This window comes from Rhinoderma darwinii, chromosome 4, assembly GCF_050947455.1.
Source record: "Rhinoderma darwinii isolate aRhiDar2 chromosome 4, aRhiDar2.hap1, whole genome shotgun sequence".
NCBI classification, from domain to species: domain Eukaryota; kingdom Metazoa; phylum Chordata; class Amphibia; order Anura; family Rhinodermatidae; genus Rhinoderma; species Rhinoderma darwinii.
In genome coordinates this window covers 403,489,514-403,495,692 of record NC_134690.1, presented here as the reverse complement: position 1 = coordinate 403,495,692, position 6,179 = coordinate 403,489,514, and the positions used below count along the sequence as shown (strand labels likewise).

Genomic DNA, 6,179 nt, shown 5'->3' with positions numbered 1-6,179 from the left:
GATTATCAGCACATATTCTCCTTTATATCTCAGATTAAAAATATTAGCGGAGGCGCTAGAGAACTTCCATGGAGGGAAATAACATGTCAATTCTATCTAGATTTATCTGTACCGTCCACACGTGGTAAAGGTCCTTAGCCCAAAGAGACCACATAGCCGCAGCTTCTTTGTGAGGGCGCATTCATTTTTTATTTAAATATATATCTATCATTCTACAAAATATAACAAATCTCACAAAGAATGCTATTTTTTTTGCTCATATTATGGCAAAACTTGCTTCTTTCCAAGGCCATTCCGACCATAGGGGGAGACTAGACCCATGGAGAAAGGGGCCCAGACCAGGTTGGCCGCATCCCTATTTTTAATGGGTGGTTACAACCTGTTCAGGGATCCCCTCTTCACCGGTCCTACTTCTATCCCAGGTAGTTAGGGGTGCGGAAGTGTTAACCAGCACCAAAAGGGTTGTTGCCTGGTTTCCCTTTCCATTGGATTTCCGTTTTCTATAGCGCTGTACAAAAATAAAGGAAAAAATACTGGAACCACGGCCGAAACATTTTGGGCCCTATCATAGTCAATGGGATCCGTCAAGATTTGTTAGGATCTGTTTGAAATCATAGAAATCAGGGCTCCATTATCCAAAGACTGAGGCGTGAGTCGAAACATTGCATGCGTTTGTTGGTGCTGTGTTAATAAACAGCTAAATTATTTTTGCCACAAGGATGATGTCACAAATGTATTTGATGTCATAATGAAACCTATATATTTCCATGTCAGTCAAATGGATGCCAAAGTGCAAAAAGTTACTGTCTACTGATCATTGTGAGGACTAGTTCAGTGCCGATTAATTTCATACCATATTTTATAGGAGCCGGACCTCCATTTTTCTTAAACAGAGCTCTAAATCTGCTGTTTATCTTCATACAGACATAGAGTTACATGACACAATTCTAACGAGACCCCTAAAGGGAGCGCAGGAGCAAACCAGTGCCAGATTTATCATTGCCACAATTTCCATAAGAAATCAGAGATTATAGGGCCTATAGCAGAATATGGGCCTTCAATTAGGTAGTCGTATAACTTTAATCTGAAATATGGCTGTGTGCATGAGGCCTAAGGGGGATTTGCCTATGTCTGAATGAGTCTAAGGGGTGGAGTCTGTAGACTTGTCCAGTGAGTTGTTTGACCAATCACATTCACCGTTGATTAACAGTATATGAAATGTCACATGACAGGCCAGTCAGTAGTCAGCAATGAAATTCTGTATTCTAATAAGGCTGGGTTGATACCCCATTATATATTTATAAGCAGCCATATTGATTAGGAAACACAAATGAGTTTGGGAGAGCCACAAAATAAGTTAATTCATGAAAATAATCCTCAGATGTTTATTATAACGAAGTTGTGCAAAAAAAAAACATCAGTTTAATTACGGGGCCATTTAAAGAAGCACTTCGGACTTTTTTTTTCTCAACTAATCCCAATACAGTAGGGTAATATAGTGATACCATCTATTCCCTCTTGACAGCGTTACATACCATAACGGCATCATTTTTTATTCTATCAGCCATCTTGGGAGGAGCTTCCTTCTTTTTTTTCTCCCTGAGGAAGCGCTCCCTTCTGCATGCCCACGCTGTACTGCATGTCAAGGCAGGGGTCGGAAAAATAGGTTAGAAGGGAGGAGGGAGAGTGGTGTTAAGGGACTGACGCACAAGTGGAGGCAACATTACGTCACCACTATGACCCCGCCACCCGTCCAAGGCAGCTGAGCCACGTCAGAGCACAAGCCATGCCCGCCCTGCTGCTGATTGGACATGAAGGGGAGGTGTGTGAGTCATATCTGGGCGTGATTTAGGGTATATAACAGTGGAAATGCTGAGAGATCGTGGCCACTGCCAATCTTGAATGCATCCCGTCATTATATCAGTATGCTTCCTGATGAGCCAGCTAAAATTACTGGCGAAACATGTTGAAGATAGAATATAGGGATATATAGAATACAGGACTCAGACTCAAATCAAGCAGGAGTTGCACTTTTCAGAGGACTTGAATAGCCTTTGGTTGGTTACTATCAGGGATAGTGCTTATACAGGTGAGTGAGTCTCCAATAGCCTAACATCCATAGGGCGGACACTTAGGCTATGTTCACACGCTCACCAAAAAACGTCTGAAAATACGGCGCTATTTTCAAAGGAAAACAGCTCCTGATTTCCAGACGATTTTAAGCCATTTTCGCGGCATTTTTTACGGCCGTTTTTGTAGCTGTTTTTCTATAGAGTCAATGAAAAGCGGCTCCAAAAACAACCCAAGAAGTGACATGCTCTTGTTTTTCACGGGCGTCTTTTTAATGTGCCGTTTTTGGAAAACGAGGCGTAAAAAAATGCCCCGTCGGAACAGAACGTCGCTTTTCCCATTGAAATCAATGGGCAGATGTTTGGAGGCGTTCAGCTTCTGATTTTTCAGCTGTTTTTCGTGACGTTAACGGCCCGAAAAACGGTTGAAAACACAGCGTGTGCACATACCCGAAGTAGGATAAATACCATTCTGACTGAGAGCTAACGGAACTATAGGGCGTACTTGTTTCAAAGATTTAGTATTAAGTATTGCAATACTTATTTTTTGAGTCTTCGGTACGTCAGTATTCAACAGAACACGGACATCAGGGTGTTTTTGTCACATTTTTTTCACATTTTATTTATAATTTAATAAAAGTTACTTTTCCTGCCATTAGTAAATCCTATTTTTTGACCCAGCAGCGTATATATGTAATTGAACTTGTATCTATCAGTTATTTGGTAACCAACACGTGGAGGCAGCCGGAAGTGGGTCACACGAAGAGATGGTGACCCCTTCGAATACAGAATCACCAGGAACTCCCAGCGGGTCACCATTGGATCATGTGATATAATGGCACAAAAGGTGTCCAATGATCAAAATAAAAAAAGTATTGGAGTTCGTCTTTACGGAAAATTCCCATCTGACATCTGTTGATCCAAAATATAGAACAATGTGGCAAATTAAACTTTCCGAGATCCCCCTCTGCTCTCTTCTAACACACACAGTCTTGGTATTTTTCCATCTATTTTGGCGTATTCCAGGATACAAACGAAAATTCAAGAGAATAATCCCGAAATGTATCATCTCCTCTGTTTATTGCACAAACATTTTAGTCATGATCAGTGTTCAGCTGGTGAAGCAACTGGAAATACAATTTGATACTATTTCAGTGCATGAGCTGTGTAATATGCATAGACTTCTGGGATTAAGGTAAGAAATCATCACAATTCCTCCAAAGTTACCAATGCATTCCAAATTAATGTATGCGGGCAGCACACGGAGGCAGCCGCAAAATATGTGATATCTTGTAAAAAGCACATTCTAGATACTGGAATATTCTCAGGTCATTACTGGGCAACGATACGAAACATCAAAATAAATGTCTTTCAAATGTGTCTGAGCAATGTAGCAAAAATAATAACGAATAATAATGCTAATACTAAAAATAATAACATAATACATAAAAAAACACTAAAAATAAATACAAATAATAATAACATAATACATCATAAACTACATAATAATACATAAAACTATCACTACTACTAATAATAATACTAATAATAATTATAATAAAAATTATAACAACATAATGCATAAAAAAACACTGAAAATAAATACAAATTATAACAACATAATACATAAAAAATAACCTACTAATGGTAACAATAATGCTTATAATAATAGTAATAAAATAATAATACCATAAATGCTACTACTACTGATAACAATAATAATAATATAAAAAATTATATAATAATAGTAATAATAATATAAAAAATAATATAATAATAATATTATAATGTTACTAATACTACTAAAAATAATAATAAAAGAACTATAATAATATAAAATTGTAATACTATTACTCATAATAATAATAAAATTAATAAAAAATAATATAATAGTAATAATAACACATGCTAATAAAAATAATAAATATTATTATTATTTTTATTAGACTTATTAGTGTTTTGTCCGTATTATTATTAGTATTATTTAATAATGTGTTATTATTTATTCTTTTTATTTATCTATACAATGCCATTTTTATATCAATTTATATACTTTTTATCTGATTTTTTTACCCTGAAACTGACAGACACACCCCATACTCCTTATCCGATATCCTATAATGGACTGTCCTCTGACGTAGTCCATCAGACTGTTGAATAGACTACTTGATGTAAACACTACATCTTTACCCTACAGCAGAGCACGCTCTATATTAGTGTTTCCAAGTCAATGTAGGAGGCGTGCGAGACTCTCGTATTCCCTGAATGTCGTTTCCTGGCTGGTGGCAGCTCTAAATACCTTTATGTCATAATTTTGCAGAAACTTGGCACTAGGGTCAAAATGTAACCATTGGTCGTCAATATGAGGATATCAGGCCAGTGACTCATATGGTTAATGTTGTTTTTTTTCCTATTTTATACCCAGTGAGGCTCAGCACCAGCTGTCATGTTTGACAGTGGCTCACACGCTAGAAAAGGCTGGTGGCCTCCACTCTATATAGACATAAACCAGAAACGGAACACCAGAAAAAATGAAAGAAATTCAAAGATCTAGCGGGAAACGGCAATTGCAAATTCAGCTTTGGATGTGATTGGAGAACAAAACTTAATGTTACATAAAATCATTACAAGATAAATAAAGCAAAATAGATACAAAGTTACTCAGCTTTATGCAACATTATTGACAAAATAACAAAAAACGACTCCCCATATTCTCAAATTATGAATTATGGAAAAGTGTATCAGGGATTTCTTTGATTTTAATATCTAGTTCAGAGAAGTCATAGGGAGAAATGTAAGCAGCTTTTCTGCAAATTGCTCATTTACTGTAAGGAACAAAAAAATCTTCATGTAAATATATAAATCTTATGCAGAGAGCGAGCTGGGTTGACGTTGATTAAAATCATCCATTCTCAATGTCAGGCTGGTGCCACGGAAAGCACATAATTAATATTTAGTATCAATTTTCGAGGTTTCACAATCATTTATATTAAGTAGGTTTTAAGGGCTGATTCTGTAAATATTTGTTACAAATTACTGCTGCAGATTCATTTAATCCCCATAAATTACATTCTGTGATTTGATGGCGCCATTCTATGAGGCTATAGTTCACCGTGTATCTATTACTTAAACAGTAAGCAAATGCTGTTTTGATTTATTAGGCATAAACAATGTTAGGACTTTTAGCATAAAGGCTTCGTTCACACTGCTATCAGAGGCTCCGATCGGAAGCACACATCACATTTTATCCCCTCAAGATGAAGGTCACAACACCTGACCCAATTGTGAGTCAATAAGGTCGCGCTGGCGGTATCCTTTGAATGACGGATTTGGCAGAGCGATATGGCTTCCGTTCCAGTATGAACATAGCCTTAATTATTTACAATGTGTACAATGTCACAGAAGTAGCGTGGAAATGGATCTTATACTGTAGCTTGACCATTTCCACCCATATAGAAAACAGTTTTTCTCCCCTTTTTTGTTTTTTACACTTTTGGTCTTCATTGATTGAGCAGCCATGCCGAAAACGATATAAGATTTTTGGATCTGGTTCTGTTGATACAACCAGTTTTTTTTTTTGTTGTTTTGTGATTTTTGTGTACATTTTAGATCGCGCTGGCGGTATCCTTATAATTATATAAGATTTTTGGATCTGGTTCTGTTAAAACAACCAAGGTTTTCTTTTTGTTGTTGTTCTTTTGCGGTTGTTTTTTTTGTGTCAATTTTAGATTTTTTTTGTGCCATTTGTGTCAGTTGGGGAATCCATTCTTTATGGACTTCAGCATGAAAAAAATACAAGGTTTATGAGGGCCCTTGGGAAACAGAATTACAGGGGGCCCCTATTTACCCCATGTTCAGCTTACCAAGATCACTTTACATTCCCAAAACCCATAGGGCCTTGGCATCTGCCAGCCAAGCCAATGATTAGGTCCCATAACATAATGTGTTTTTTGGATTCTGACTGGACTGGCACAACATGTTACATTTGTTCATCAGGTTTCCTGTCGTAGAAATGAGTAAGAATCAACTAAAAAAATCCATTTATTTATATATCCTTCTATTAACAAAATATATGCCTAAAAAATGTTAGTGTGAACGCGCCTTAAATGG

At 36.7% G+C, this 6,179-nt stretch overlaps 1 protein-coding gene across 4 annotated transcripts in view; it reads right to left on the bottom strand.

The window, feature by feature from the left end:
- The window catches only part of LRFN2 (leucine rich repeat and fibronectin type III domain containing 2), a 533,652-nt gene that overhangs the window by 278,647 nt on the left and 248,826 nt on the right, over nt 1–6,179 (bottom strand). The gene's annotated exons all lie outside the window — the stretch shown is intronic.